Source organism: Erigeron canadensis, chromosome 4 (assembly GCF_010389155.1).
Source record: "Erigeron canadensis isolate Cc75 chromosome 4, C_canadensis_v1, whole genome shotgun sequence".
Classification (NCBI taxonomy): domain Eukaryota; kingdom Viridiplantae; phylum Streptophyta; class Magnoliopsida; order Asterales; family Asteraceae; genus Erigeron; species Erigeron canadensis.
Genome location: NC_057764.1, coordinates 14710400 through 14727149, shown reverse-complemented (window position 1 = coordinate 14727149; position 16750 = coordinate 14710400).

The following is a 16750-nucleotide window of genomic DNA, read 5'->3' as shown; positions in this document are numbered from 1 at the left end:
GGGCAAATCTCAAGCATGTCAGACCAGTGCTTCAGATAAGAAAGCTAAATCCAAGAAGCCTTCCCCTTAGTCTTCGTCGAAGGTTCCCAAGAACCACCAGAAGAAGAAAAATGTCATCCCTGCTGAGCCTTCTACCTCAGATTCTGGTAGAGCTCAGGTGTCTAATCAAGAGTCTATTTTGTTAAGGATTGAAAGTCAATTTCAAAACTTGGCCAGGCAAGTGCAAAGCTGTAATGCACGTTTAAAAAATGTTGAAAGCACTCCCCAAAATCCTAAACAAAACCCAAAACCTTTTTCAAAGAAAATCAAACAAGAAAAAGAGAAATCTGAAAAGAAAAAGGTTGTTGAAGTCATCAAACCAACTGTTTTTATCTCATCTGAGATTATGACTGACATCCCCTATGATCCATCTGTTCCTTATGTACCAAAGAAATCTGAGGCTGCTCAAGGAGAGCCCAGTGGACCCATCAAGAGATGGGTTCCCGAAAAGAACTAATCTTTGTGTATGTGCAGGGTGACCACAAAAAGAATACTTGGTTTCTTGACAGTGCTGCTGGCAGAACCATGACAGGTCACAAAACCCTGCTAGAGGAATATAGGGTACAAGAGGGGCCGTCAATAACTTTTGGTAATGATGAAAACGGATAAATTGAGGGATATGGTGTTGTGAATAATAGTCAAGTCAAATTCACAAAAGTTGCATATGTAAAAGGTTTGAAATATAACCTGATCAGTGTCAGCCATGTCTTTCAATAAAGATAAGCCATGTCCAGGGTGTGAAATGGGCAAGAAGAAGAGAGCATCCTTCAAGACCAATTAAAATTTCAGCATCACTGAACCACTACATATGCTTCATATGGATCTTTTTGGTCCTGTGAACGTTCAGACAAGAGCTGGGAAGAAGTACACTCTGGTCGTTGTTGATGAATACTCAAGATACTGTTGGGTGATCTTCCCCAGAACAAAAAGTGAAGCTGCTGCTGAAATCATTGCCCTCATCAAACAAATTGAACTCAAGCACAAGCGAAAAGTACGTCAGCTCAGAAGTGACAATGGCACTGAATTCAGAAACTCCACTTTGGAAACCTTCTACACTGACACTGGCATATCTCAGAACTTCTCCTCAGCACATACACCAGAGCAAAATGGTGTTGTAGAAAGAAAGAATCGTACACTGATAGAAGCTGCCAGAAGTATGTTGAATGAATCAGGTCTTCCAAAATGTTTTTGAGCTGAAGCTGTTGCAACTGCCTGCTACACCCAAAATTGTTCCATCTATGTCAAAAGACATAAGAAGACTGCCTATGAAGTGCTCAGGAATAGAAAGCCCAATATTGGATATTTCCATGTATTTGGATGTCCAGTATACATTCTGAATGATTCCAGCAAATTGGGCAAATTTGATGCCAAAACTGATGAAGGTTACTACTTAGGATATTCAACAATTGGCAAGGCCTTTAGAGTCTATAACAAAAGACTTGAAAAGGTTGATGAGTCAATTCATGTTACCTTTGATGAATCAAATTCTGCAATTTTCAATAAACCAATCTCTGAACCACCTTCAGAAGGTCCTATCAGTTTTGGTGAATCTGATCACAATGATAAATCTGATCTGTCACCTGAACGTGTTTCTGATCATTTCAGTTCAGAACCAATTACAAATCAGCATTTGACTACTGAGTTGTCGTATTTTGAGGTTGTTTATCCTCAAACTAAGCTAGTCGATAAGTTTTTGGACTCATTACCTAAGACATGGACTGATTATGTTCATCAACTTCAAGATGATCAGGAATATAGTACATGGGACTTTGAAAAGGTAGTTTCCAAGCTTAAGAACAGAGATATGAAAAGAAGAATTAATGATACTCACTCGGATTTCACTCAAGATCCATCATTGTATCATGCTAAGTGTGTTCATTTAGCAAGTTCTAGCTCGGGGAATAATGCATTTCTAAGTGGTGCAGAAGCTACACCAATAGTAGATGCTGAAGGTATTGCTGGATATGTTGCTTATGACAATGCACATACGAATGTCAAGAACAATGTACAATCTTTTCACTCTATGCCAATGAGTATGAGTTCTGCAGAAGGTAGAATGAGTGTTTACTCAGCCGTTTGTAATGCTCATGAAGCGTTTATCGAAGGAGAGATTACTGATCCTGCAGTAATTGATGAGGATTACAATCAGATAGATCCTGATGATTTTGGAAGAAATGGATCTACAATGGCAGCTAGCTATGATCACTATTAAGGTCAGAAGATTCACTAAGAGTACTGGGAGACCTATAGGTAATGGAACTAAAGGCTTTGACAAATCCAAGGTGAAATGTTATAACTGCGATGGATTTGGTCACTTTGCAAGAGAGTGTCAGCGACCTAAGAGGATTGATAATACTGTTGCTGGTCGTCAAAATTACAATCAAGGCGGTATTACTCCAAGTAATCAGAAAACTAAAGCAATGATTACATATCCTGCTACTCCACAACAGCCAGTTTCGTCACCATTTTTGGAGTCAAAGGTTGTTGTTGTTCAGAATCCGGATGGTACTTATCAATGGGATTAACAATCCGATGATACCTCGAATCATGCCTACATGGTGGAATTATATGATGAGGTAGCTGCAACAATTGATTATGCTGTATACTCAAGTGAAGAAAGTGCATCTGAGATAGTTAAGCAAAATGTATGTAATGCTTCTAAGACTGTGAGATCTGAGAGTGAACCTGTGACAGCAGTGAAAGCATCTGAAAAAAAGGAAGAGTCATCGAGTCCTGTTGATGACATTTCTATGAAGAGCATTGAAGAACAAATGAAGAACTTTGTGATACCTGAAGGTATGACAACTGAAGACTTTGTTGCATACATGGCAGATTGCAAGACTGTAGATCAGAAGGTATCTTGTTCTTTGTTTTCTATAGTTGACGTCTGTAAAATGGTGTCAGATTTGAAACTTTAGGTGTTTATTTTGAATAAGTCGGTTATTAACTTAACTAGTAAAAACAACGTGTTTTAAAAGGAAAATGACTCTTTGTTCGCCAAAAATTATGGTTTGGTGAAACAGGAAAGTCTTTATCAAGATAAGATTCGTGCATCTGATAAGGATATTCTTGCCTTGAAAGAAAAATTAAAAGAGTCAGTTTTAATGGAAAAAGTTGGAAATGAACAATATGCTCAACTAACTGAGAATCTTTCAAAGAAGGAGAAAGAATTGGTTGATGCAAAGTTGGAGATAGTTAAACTTAATACAAGACTAGATCAAATTAGGGGATCTGATTTAATAAGATCAATGCAGATGCAAAAACCTGTACCACGGGATTCAAAAGACAAAAGTGGTTTGGGTATGAGTTATAATGAGGTTAGAGGTCCATTCAATGATAATTATACTGAGTCTCTAACACAGCTTACTGAAAAGGTCGATATTGGTGAAATTGGTCCGATCATTTTAGAAAAACAAAATGTTGATTCTAAGACCCCTAAAAGCTCTAAAAGCTCAATTGATAAAATTAAGGAGCTTAACAAGAAACATAAGCTTGAAAGTTCATTTGTTAAACCAGTGGATCCTAAGAATGGAGTGTATGATGCTAATTCTCCTATAGGATCTAGTCAAGTGAATTCAACTTGTCCTGTCGATAAGAACATTAAATGTTTTACAATGAAGGGATGTGATACTGTTTTTACATCTAATGAAATTGATTTTGAGAAGATAGATCATGACAAGATTGATAAAGTATGGAATAAGGATGAATCTACGTCTAGTGGAGTCCCCTTAACTCCATATAAGACTCATAAGAATTCTCAAAAGAATGTACATTTTTCCGATAAAAATGAGCCAACTGGTTTATCAAAAGAAAAGTCAGCCACAATTGAACTTAAGGAATGTTTAGGCATGACTCCAGCTGAGTTTGATGTTAAAGCTAAGAAAGCAAGAGCTAAAAAATCTTGTTTCTATTGTTATAAAGTAGGACATGTTTATAGTTGCTATCCAAATAGGAAACGAAGATGTCCAGAAAAAGGTTGTCTTCTGGAGGATCTAGTGACTCAGATATTGTTGCTCATGACAATAGATCTAAGACTCCAAAATTACAGGGACCTTCACAGAATACTACTTCTAGTAGTGTAAGTCCGAGTCGTTCTCGTACACCTCAAAGGAATTATTCACCTAGGAAGATGGCTCAACAAAATCGATCTCCTCCTTCTAGAATTAATAGTTCGTCTAAATTCTATGATTGTTTAGGGAGTCAACCTAGATTTGGTACTCAATCACCAAGGAATTCACCTCCTAAGACTCATTTCACTTCACCTGAGAAACAGTCAATGACACCATCTTTATCCAAGGCTCCTTTACAGAGCCATGGATATTGGACCGAATTGATCACTAGAGATGAATTCGGAAAACCTAAACCTCAAAAGGTTTGGGTTCCCTTCAGAAACTAACCATCTTATTGTCTGATGTGTAGGGAGAACCAAGGAATCCTATAAGTCTTTGGTATGTTGACAGTGGATGCTCTCGGCACATGACAGGGGACAAGAATGTTTTGTCCAATTATGAAGTTGTAAATGGTTCTTATGTTAGTTTCGTAGGTCCCAAGGGCGGCAACATCTCGGGCCAAGGTGATGTTGTCAATGGGAAGATTACGCTGGAGAAAGTCAATTATGTGGAACAGTTAGCACATAATTTATTAAGTGTTTCTCAGATTTGTGACGAGGGAAACAATGTCCATTTTACTGAGAAAGAAGCACTTATATTGAAACCAGGATATGTTATTCCTATAGACTGGATCCTGCTGAAAGCTCCTAGGAAGAGAGACATCTATGGCCTTGTGTTAGGTGTTGATGATCCAAAGGAGTCTGTTTGCTTATTATCGAAAGCAAACGAATCTGAATCTTTACTATGGCATAGAAGAATGGGACATATCAATTTCCGAAAGATGAATGACATTGTCAAACATGGTTTAGTTGACGGTGTTCCCATGAAACGGTTTGGAATGGAAGACAAATGTGTACCTTGTCTGAAAGGTAAACAACAAAAGTCTGCACATAAACCGAAACAATAAAATTCTATTGCCAATCCTTTCGAGTTACTTCACATGGATTTATTTGGTCCAGTGAATGTAAGAAGTATCGGTGGGATATATTACTGTTTGGTGGTTACTGATGATTACTAGAGATTCTCATGGGTATTCTTTCTTAAATTGAAGGATGAAACTCCGCAGATTTTGATAAATTTCTTTGTCGAAACTGAAAACATGTATGGAATTCGTGTTAAGAGAATCAGTAGTGACAACAGAACTGAATTTAAGAATAATGTGATGGATGTCTTTTGTTTGTCAAAGGGAATCCAACATCAATACAGTTCTCCGTATAAACCACAACAGAATGGAGTTGCTAAAAGAAAGAATAGGACTCTAATCGAGACAGCCAGAACTATGCTTGCAGATTCAGGGCTTCCTACTATGTTTTGGGCAGAGGCAGTGAATACAGCTTGTCATATTTTAAATAGGGTTACTGTAGTTAAGCGTCATAATAAGACATGTTATGAGCTTCTACATAAGAAGAAACCGAATTTACAGAATGTTGAACCATTTGGTGTACCGTGTACTTTCTTGAAGTATCTACCTTAGTCAAAGTTTGATTCAAAGGTTGAAGAGGGATTTTTCATGGGTTATAAACCAGGAACATCAATTCGACGGGTTTACAATAAATAGACCGGCAAAGTTGATTTGGGAACAAATGTCAAGATTGTTAGTCATAACCCCGCTATTCATTCTGGAAGTGGCAAAAACTTCGATTACGATAGTGTGTTTAGTTTCTTATTCAGATCCTGAGACAGTTGATGATGTGATTATTTTAAGAGATCACATGGATAATATTCCTACATCTCCGCTTACTCGAAATGTCGATACTACTCCAACCAAAGTTTAGTCTACTATTGATATTGATGAATGTGGTAAGGACAAGAATAATACACTAGATTCAGATAATAATGAACCCGAGAACACTACACCACTTACTCCATCAAAGGTTACACTGCCTGATGATTAGCCTATTTCTGAAGAATCGGAAGATGATTTTAGCTCTCATGAGTTTCAGATTAGAACAAATTTAGGAGAAAGTCTGAATGTTGATTCGGTTCCTCAATATCGAATTAATAAGGATCATCCAGTTGAAAATATTCTTGGTAATGCTACAGAACCTGTTCGAACTAGAAATCAGTTAAATAAGGACCTGACTAGTTTGTTTTGTGAAGTGAAAGAGACTGGATTGATAACTGAGTGTTTATATTCTGGTTTTATTTCACAAGTAGAACCTAAGAATGTTAAGGCAGCACTTCAAGATCCATGTTGGGTTGAAGCTATGCAAGAAGAATTAGCTCAATTTGAAAAACTTGGAGTTTAGGAGTTAGTAGATGTGCCTAGAGGTAAAGAACCGATTGGAACTCGTTGGGTATATAAATGCAAATGAGATGACAAAGGGGTCGTTACCAGAAATAAAGCATGTTTGGTTGTTCAGGGGTTTGCACAACGAGAAGGATATGACTATAATGAAACTTTTGCACCAATTGCTAGGATTGAAGCTATAAGGTTATTTTTAGCCTATGCAAGTTTCAAAGGTATAAAGGTGTATCAGTTAGACTTTAAGAGTGCCTTCTTATGCGGTGAAGTCAAAGAAGAAGTGTATGTTCACCAACCACCGGGGTTTGAAGATCCGAATTATCCAAGAGGAGCATATCGTTTGGATAAGGCTCTTTATGGATTACATCAAGCACCCAGAGTGTGGTATGAAAGGTTGTCTACACATATGTTGACAAATGGATTTACAAGAGGATCGATAGACAACACATTGTTTATCAAGTGGAAGAAGCGAGATTATTTAATTGTACAAGTTTACGTGGATGATATCATTTTTGGTTCACCTAATATAAAGATGTGCAAAGAGTTTGAAATGAGCATGAAAAATGTATTTGAAATGAGTGTTATGGGGGAATTACAATTTTTCCTCGGACTGCAAGTCGATCAAAGGAAAGATGGATTCTTTATTCACCAGTCTAAGTATGTTGATGACATCTTGGAGAGCTTTCAAATGTTAGAGTCCAAGACATATGGTACTCCTATTCAACAAAATCATGGTTTAGGAGTTCTTGATCCGAAAGATGAACTTGTGGATGCAACTTATTATCATGCTATTATTGGCTCATTGATGTATCTGACTGCTTTGCGTCCAGATATTATGTTCGCTGTTTGTCTTTGCGCTAGATTTCAAGCTAGTCCGAAAGAGTCACATTTGGTTGCAGTAAAACGTATTCTACGTTATCTTAAGGGAAACCAAGGGCTTGGTCTATGGTATCCAATGGGAGGAACGTTTGATTTTGTTGCATATACTGATTCGGATTTTGGCGGTTGTAACAATGACAGAAAGTCTACGACTGGAGGTTATCAGTTGTTAGGAGGAAGATTAGTATCGTGGCAGTGCAAGAAGCAGACATGTGTTGCTCAGTCTGCATGTGAGGCAGAATATATGGCTGCTGGTAGCTGTTGTTCCCAGGTATTGTGGATTCAGTAACAACTTCATGACTACGGTATGGATTTTCTTGATACTCATATTAGAATAGACAATAAGTCAGCAATAGACATTAAAAATAACCCTGTCATGCATAAGGTCACCAAGCATATTGATATTAGACATCATTTCTTGCGTGATTGTGCCCAAAAGAAGTTAATTCATTTGGAAAAAGTTACAACTGATGATAATTTAGCTGATCTGTATACCAAAGCATTTGATAAGGCTCGATTTGAAAAGTTAATTCTTCTCAATGGGATGAAGAATGCTGATTCATATTAAATCTCTCAAAGAACTAATTTTGTAAGTTTGTGTCTGTAAATAGCTAGAGTCATAAAAATACAAAAAGAGTTCTTAGTGTCATAAAAACCCTAAAAATGTGAAAAATCTGAAAATGACAAAAATATGGGAGAGATTTAAGTTGATGCTGTAAGACGATTAGAAGTGAGGATACTTAGCTTTTAAGTCTGCTTAATCGTAATATAACTGCTTAGTTCAGTGATTACAATTTGGGATATATTGGTAAACACAAAGTACCAAGGTTTCCTTAATCTGAACTTAATTTATACAATGTTCTTGTGGGAAACATATTCAGATATATGGCAGAGAATGCTTGCTTTTCAGTAATGAATTGATCTAGTCCTTAATTTTTGTGAAAGATCTAGCATTACTATAGGATTTTTTCAAAATATAGGCAAAAACCTCTACAACTCATGAGCATGAAAGTTAAATGTGATATTGTTTATGCATATGAAATGAATATTAATTAAAGGGCTAATGTGGTCTTTGAGATTCGGACAAGTATGTCCTCGGAGTGTCTTTGTATACCTAGCCTACCTAAAGCTTCCAACTTGGGATAGGTAGTCAGAAAGTTCGCTACATGGGTCTCATAGAAAATCACGGGTTCCTTATAAGAAATGAAATGCAAAAGCAAATAAGTTAAATCACAAAGTGATTAAATTTTATTATCTAAAAAGTGTCCCATGATTTGTTTAAGGATGTTTTTGAATATATATTGAATATTTGTTATCTTAGTGCTTGTATCGATTACGGAAGTATATCTGAATGTGGGTCACATAAGTTCGTAAACTATTCTGTGGCATATTAGGCTACTCGGGTTATATGGTGACTGTCCTTGGCCAGGGTATGTCGAAAGTGTCACAACTCAAAGGAAACTGGAAGTACTGAGTGTTTAAGAGGGCAAATATACCGGTAATCGTGGTTGAGTCACTGTTCATAACTAATAATAAGAGAATTATTTCTCACTTGCAGACTTATGTAAATGCTAATCTGATCTAATCTGCAGAAACTTAAGATTTCTTGTAAATAAATAAAGTAGTTTAGTTTTTATTTTAGTTATTTTTGTTTTTCATTTTATTTTTATTTTTGTAATAAGTGTCAGTTTGTGTGTCAAACTAGTTCTTATTGAACGAGAGATTTGATAAGCATTAAAAGTTATAATCCTTAGTGAATTATATGAGTCTTGTTGCTTATGGTAAGTATGTTTAAATGATGGTTTTTCAACTCCAAGGCATTCAACACTCCCCTATCAATCATGTTAATTCTATCACCTTCAGACCTCAAGATTTGTAATAAATGATTGCAAGTGTTGTCTTTTTCTTGTTGGTTAGAAGTTGATGAAGTTTGTTGGGGTGTTTGTGTTGTTTGAATTGGTGTTGGTGTTTGAAATGATGGTGGAACCAACCCGGAGGTTGTTGGCACACTTGTGGTGTGACCTTAACTAGCTAAAGCTGTTTCAGGATTTCTTGCAGATCCTCGGGTTAGACCCTCACCAGCAGTTTCGGATTCATTGGCTTCACAACCAGAATCAAGTTGTGTCCTAGACTATGATAAATCACTAAGAATGCCCGTTAATGCAGTCTCAGGTTGATCCTGATAAACAACAGTGTCACCTTGGCGTTCATACTGTCTCTCAGTCTCGGTTTGAGAACTGTTGCCTGCGGCTAAAGCTGGCATAATGTTAGCTAAGGCAGGACTTCCAAGCTGTCCTAGAGGGTCACACAAAGTGGGTCCCTCTCCGCTTGTTTTGGCATCAGTACTAAACTGAGCTTGCAGGTCCGTGTCCCTAAGAGATCTAGACTCAAGTGCACGAACTGAAGACGAGAGGTGGGGCTGGTCCTCTCTAATTTCAACACTTTCATCCTCCAAATGAGGAGGGTGTGGTGATCGTGGTTGTTCCCCATGCATTTGTGAGACTAACTCCTGTTGTGAGGAGTCAGAATGGTTAGGAGAGTTATGTGCATGCAAGAGTGGGGAGCTCTCGACTTATACCCTAGGGTTGTCATCCCGGCTATACTCTGTTTCAACTATTGGAGGGCTAACAATTTCTTTATGCCCTTGTCCTAGCCCGGACCTCTCAACCTCTCTGGTATTTTCGACTCCTCCCTCATTCCCTTCTTGTTCATCTTGCACAACTTCATCTCCAGTGCCCTGATCCTCAGAATGAACATCCGATATCACACTCTCAATGGTTTGTGTGATATGTTCATCATCAAAATCCATCAAGGTACCAAAAGATTGATCAATATTAACTGTACCCGACTCCTCTCCCTGCAAGCTAGAAGATGAAGCAGAATGTTTCTTCTTGTGCTTCTTTTTGGTGAACTTTAACAAACCAGATTTAGATTTAATCCTTCTAGCTTGCATCTTTAATTATCTCCCAGGAATTGGAGGAGGTATATTTGATGTTGGTTCAAGAATTGTTGATAATTGAGATGGAGAAAGAATCGATGGAATTGGAGAAGAAATAAAAGGAAGTGGTGTAGAAGGTGTTGTTGGAATTGATGGTGTTGATTGTGATGGCGGTGGTGTTGTTTGAGAAGATGAGATATTGGGTGTGATAGGAGATTCAAATGATACTCTTTTTGTTTTTCTCCTTTGTGGCTCAACAGTCTCCTCTCCTATATCCCCTCCTTTTCTTTTTGAGCTCCTAGGATCCTCACTTGGCGACCTATGCACAGTTGGGGTAGGAGTCTGTCAGCTTTCAGACCCCGTAACTGTGTCTAACCACTCTCTATAAGTCCTAAGATGGGGACTATTAGCTGGTAGAAGATTGAACAAAAAAGGTGGAATAGGAAATGGTTTAGCAATCTCACTACCAGTGCCTCTGATGTTAGACTTGTACATGGAAATGACACATTTGAAGCTATCATCCAGTTTTGGAATTACATCCGTGGAATCAAGAATTCAATCAGCAACGTGAAGAATCTGATGTAAGGGATGTATTTCTTATCCTGTTTGTCTTTGGCTTTAACAACTTCTGCCATCTTCTCCCAGACAATCTTACCATAGTCACATTCCACATAGTGAGTGACTGCATAGTATAATGACAAAGAATGTTTTGTCATAGCATCAATCCCTTTCTGAGAGGGCATCAAGCATGTACTCAAGACATTATACATGGTATGCCATAAAGTAGCTACATTCATTCTCTTGAAATCTCTCAAATAACCCAATTCTCCTTCATATCCTAGGGTTTGAACTGCAGCCAACATTTCTTCTACAGATGGTAGTTCTTCATATTCTTCTCGTTCAAGAAACCCCAAGATAGATCTGAACTGTTCCAATTTAAACTTGCACAAATAATACTTTCCGTCTGATTCTAAGGTGTAGTGAAAGTAGTCTTCAGATTTCTTTCTCTTATCAGCTTTTGTATATTCAATAGATTCCCACAAATCGAACACCTACTTCTTTGGATCTAAAGCACCATTAGTGAGAGCTATGTTCAATGGATGGTGATTAAGAATCTCAGTTATGATTGGGAATTTGGATGCAAATGGTATATGTAAAGCTTGATTAGCTTGCATCTTCATTGAGGCACCTTCTTCAAACATTGTCATCTCTTTTTTTTTATAATTTTAAGAAAAACCTGAAAGAAAAACAAATTGACCAACATTTGACCAAAAAAACAACTTTAGACACCACACAAAGAAATATACACAATAGAACAACTTAGACACATTATGTTCACAAACACAATGTTTCGTACATATATTAAGTATGGGACAACAACGGTAGTTGTAACACCCCATCGTTGGTGGAAACATGAGGTGTCATGAAAAGTACAGCACGACATGGAATTACATAGATACTGCTAAATGAAATTGGATATAATAAGTATATTCCCAAGAACATGAGTTCAAAGTCATTACAGTGCTAAAATAGCTTAATACAACCAAGTCCATAAGGAAATAATCCAAGGCATGTAGCCTTAAAGTCTGACAATAAATAAAGGAGCACTAAACTCTGTTAGAAATACAAATAGTGCTTAGTTGTATTTCTTAACTTTGTATGTTTGTGTAACTATTGTAAGGTTGAGGGAGAGCTTTTGTAATTTGCTAGGAGTATATAAACCCCTCAATCCTACATTCCATATAACTTTTGGTGATCAAGCTGTAACAAAAAAAAATACATTCTTAATTGAAATCATCTTTCCCTCTAACACTTTTCTCTCTCAACACACACACAAACTGCCATTGATAATCACCGTTCTTCCGCACCAAAACACGAATTTAGCATCATTTTACATTTGGTATCAGAGCAAAACAACAATCTGTTGAAGATCCATTGCTCAATTTTATGCTAAGTTCATTAAAATCTAAATTTTCTCTCAAGACCGTCCTACAAACATTCTGTGGGATTTTGATTCGGTTAATTTCAAGCTGAATTTTGTTCACCGCTCGATCAGAAATTTGATTACGAGTCTATTGATATATCATTGTGAAAATTCATACATATTTCAGAGAATTTCGATCAATTTATCAGTTTTTATGTTCATCACCAAAACCGTCTGTGTTTTTCACAAATTCACCATCGATTATCACTCAATTGTTTTGTTTTTGATCACAGATACATTCCAAATCTTCTCAAAAATCATCCTGTCAAGTTTCAGAATCCAATTCATTGTTTTGATCATAATCCAAAATTTTTGGAAAGTTGAGCTATAATTTTGAATTTTCAGTTTGAGTTGATTTGAGCTATAATTTTGTTGTTAGGGTTGTGCGCAGTTGAAATCTGAGCATTTCTGTGTTTGGATCGAGTTCTAACTCTCAAAATTGAGTGAGATACAAGCAAATTGGTGATTTGTTCGACTAATTTCATCGAAACGATCTTCGAAAATCCATTTTTCCCCAAGATGATCTCCAAAAGATCGTTTCCCAAAGTTGACTCTAAGACGATCTCGTTTCAAGATCGTCCTAGTATTTTTCTGACATTGTTGTTAAGACGATCTTCCTCAAGATCGTCCTAGCATTTGTGGTTCTGTGTGAACTGTGTGTAGTGAATTAAACATTTGAAGTTGTTGTGATTGGGAATCACACACTTCCTTGGGTAGCTAATCTCTTTGAGATTGGTTTTGCTCAACATTCCTAAAATCGTTTCGTTATTTTGTCTAAATAAAACTTTCCTAAGACGATCTCCTCAAGACTGTCTTATTTTCTTTTCCTAAGACGATCTTCATCAAGACAGTCTTACCTCTTTTTCTTCCATACTTAGAATATTTTCATCACATCTTTAGAACGATCTCATCAAGACCGTTCTAGTTCTTTTTTTTCTTCCTAAAACGATCTCAACAAGATCGTATTGTCTTCCAAAATTCAAAAACAACAAAAACAAACTTCAAATCATTGTCCTTTCAATTCAACGACAACAATCAACATTGATCCAATGATGTCAGTCATCAGGCCTCCAATTCTTCATAAAGATTCCTATGCCAAGTGGCAAAATGAATTCATGGATTTTCTTGATACCAAACCAAATGGTGTCTTCATTAGAAAATCAATTCTTGAAGGTCTAGTTCAATTCAAACATCCCAATGGAGTTCTTCTTACAACTGAACAACTGATAGATAGTCAAAAAGCAAGAATTCAAGCTGACAAGCAAGCTAGATCCTATATCTATCAATCTCTTCCTGATGAGATTTTCTCTGCTGTTAATCATGATCATAGTGTCAAAGAGATATGGGATGAATTGACAAAGTTTGCTGATTCTGAAGATCCTACATGCTTGATGACATCTGTCACTCCAACAATCATTACTTCACCATTCACTTCACAATCAACAACAAGTGAGGTAGAATTCATTGACAAAGATGATTTCTTGTCTATCCAAACAACTGCTACTGCTTTGAGAAAGCAAAATCTTACTTTGAAAAACAATTTGAAAATGGCTATACAAGAGCTTGATAAAATCAATGAAAATTTTTCAGAACTCTCAATAGCTCATGAAGCTCTCAAAGTAAACTATGATTCTTTAAAAGAAATGCATTTGTCTAGTAACAGTTCTCAAGTTGTTTCTCCCAATGCTCATTTGACTAACAAATGTCAAGACCTTGAAGAGACTGTCCATTCACTCAAGTAGACCATTTAGACCCTAAAGCTTGAGAAAACCAATGAGTGGATAACAGCAAATGTAAGACAAGCTGATGTTGAGTTTCTCACCAATAAAATGAAAGATTTTAGACCCAACTGTGAAAAACATGAAAGACAGATTTCTGATCTAAACAGTACTTGTTTTCTCAAAGGAGTTGAAATTGAAACTCTTCAAAAATAGGTTGAGGAGTTGAAAGCAAATGTTTTGTTCTATCAAGAAAAAATCTATAAAATTGAACAAAACCCTCTTCTGAATTTCACTGCTTATTATAGCAAGTCAAAGATTGATAGATCAGAACTTCTTCTTGGTTTGGTTATGAGAACCCAGCACACTTGGAAAAAATCCGAAAAGAAGACCTTGGTCCACTTTATGATGAAAAATGTCTTAGACTTGGCATGATTCAAGAATTCATCAGACCATCTGAGGATGACTTTGAGTCAGATGATGTTGAAAGACCAAAACCAATTCAGATTGATTATGTTGCTATTAATGACACATACAAGAAAACTCATAAAAGATCCATCTATGAGTTAGAAGAAATAGACAGCATTTCAATTCCTGAAAATGATTCTCAAAAAGTTTGTTCAAAACCAATTTCACAAAGAGCTTATATTCCAACTATCATATTGGAAAAAGAAATTGAAGGTTTAAAACAAAAGATTGAGTCTCAACAAAAAGTCATTGAACATCTGAAAACTCAAGATCATTCTCCAAAGGTAAGTGAGACTACCCCTACCCAAATATTGCATGATCTTGATTCTGTTTATTGCTCCACACCATCCCATGGGTGTGAGAATTCTAAAGATATGCAGGGTAATAGCATTTCTCCTCAAGAGATTCATAATATGTCTACCTCAATGCTATCATCATTCTTCCAAATTGAAGAGAAAGTTCAAACTTTGAAAGCAAAAAATCTTGCTTCTGTCAAGAAGATACTTTCTTTTGATACCCCAATGACCGTCCCTGTTGACCAAAATAGAGTGAACTTAGAGCAAAAGATTGAGACTCCTAAAGATCTTAAGGCTAAAGCAAAGGCATTAATTGAAAACACAAACAAAACTGTTTTCAAACTAGAAGTTCAAATAAAAGTTCTAGATTTTACTGTTGAAGAACTTGATAAGTTTTTGGAAACTGATCATGTTTTTGCACCGGAAGTTGAAAAAGAACTTGAAAAACTGTCACCAAAAAAGCCTAAAGTTGCACCAAAGAAGGAATCTAAATCCAAGATTGCTCCAACTTCATTTTATTCACCCAAAGGTCAGCATGCACCAGCTGTCAAAGGTAAAAAAACCCATTCCAACTACCTCAAAGAACAAGGTTGATACTTCATCTGTTTCTAGAACCTCTGCTCCTAAAGCTAACTCTCAATCTAGTTCTTTACCTAAGATGTCAAAGTCTAACAAAGTTTTTCTAATCAAAGATACATCTAATGGTAAAACCAGATATAGAGATCAGTATGGTTGGTTCACGATTGGAACCCCAAAGAAACGGGACATCAAATCTTCCAAGAAAACCAACAATCAAAATGTGTTTTTAACTCCTCGAACTAATTCTAAGAATTTATTTGTTACAGGAGAAAAGAGTTTAGCTAGTAACCATAAGTGGATTCCTAAATCATCATTGATAAAATCTACTAGCTATGCTAAAACACAAGTGTCTGTTAAATCACCAGTTAGAAGAAGTTGGATAGCTAATGATTATAAGAATAAAGTTCCTAATGGGAAATTTGATTCAAATTTGAGTAATTTAGCTAAACCATGGTCTGTAATAAATTCTAAATCTTCTACTGTGATTTCTAAACCATTGATTGTTGATTTTAATGGGATTGTGATGAATTTTAAGAATAAACCTCTTGTTCGGAAACCCAGTTTGTATACCTTGAATGTGTCCTCTAACCCAATAGGACCCATTCAAAAGTGGGTACCAAAACAAACTTAATTTTGTTTTGCAGGTAATAAAGGTCTGTGTTTAGTGTTCCTATCTTGGATTACATTCAACACATGATCCTGGAATAAGTTTCTTTTCAAAGAAACAATCTCAAATAAGTGCTCATTACCAATGCACTTACTTGCCTCTGAATGTTTTGTACAAATTCTTCCTCTCTTTCTCTTTCATTCATTATCTGTCAAATATTGATGCTATGCTTATGTACAATGTGCTTATATATCATGCAATGTTTGAGGGGGAGAAAAAGAATAATTCATGATTCTAGGGGGAGTTTGTGTATTTGCACTATTTGAAGAGAAACTTATTGCTAAATTTTAGAAAATAAAAAATTATTTTTTTTTTTGTTGTTTGTTTTGTTTTGATTTGTTTAACTCAAGCTCATAAGCCTATTTTAGCCAAATTTTTGTTAAGCCCAATTAATTTTTTTTCCTTTCTTTCTTTGAGCCCATTTCTTTTCAAAACGGCCCAAAACCTTGATTGACCAATCCATACCCAGTTGACCAACCGACCCGATCTGTTTTTTCTTCTTTAACAAGAAGGAGGGAATTTTTTTTTCTTACTTTTTCCTTTTCATTCCATTTTCCCATAAAAACACACACATACACACAGTCTCTCTCTCTCTCTCTCAAAATCACCTCAAAATCTTTTTAGCTGATCATTGAAACAAAAATAAGGGTTGTGTTGCTATTTTCTTGCTGATCGTTTCATTTCATAATATCATTATCATCAGATTACATCTTCAGGTAGGAATTCGAACTTGAATATAGATCTCATTTTTTCAATTTATTTTGAATTCTATGCATCTGTTAATGTTTCCGTGATATTGGAATGATTTAGAAGCATGTTTAAGTTATG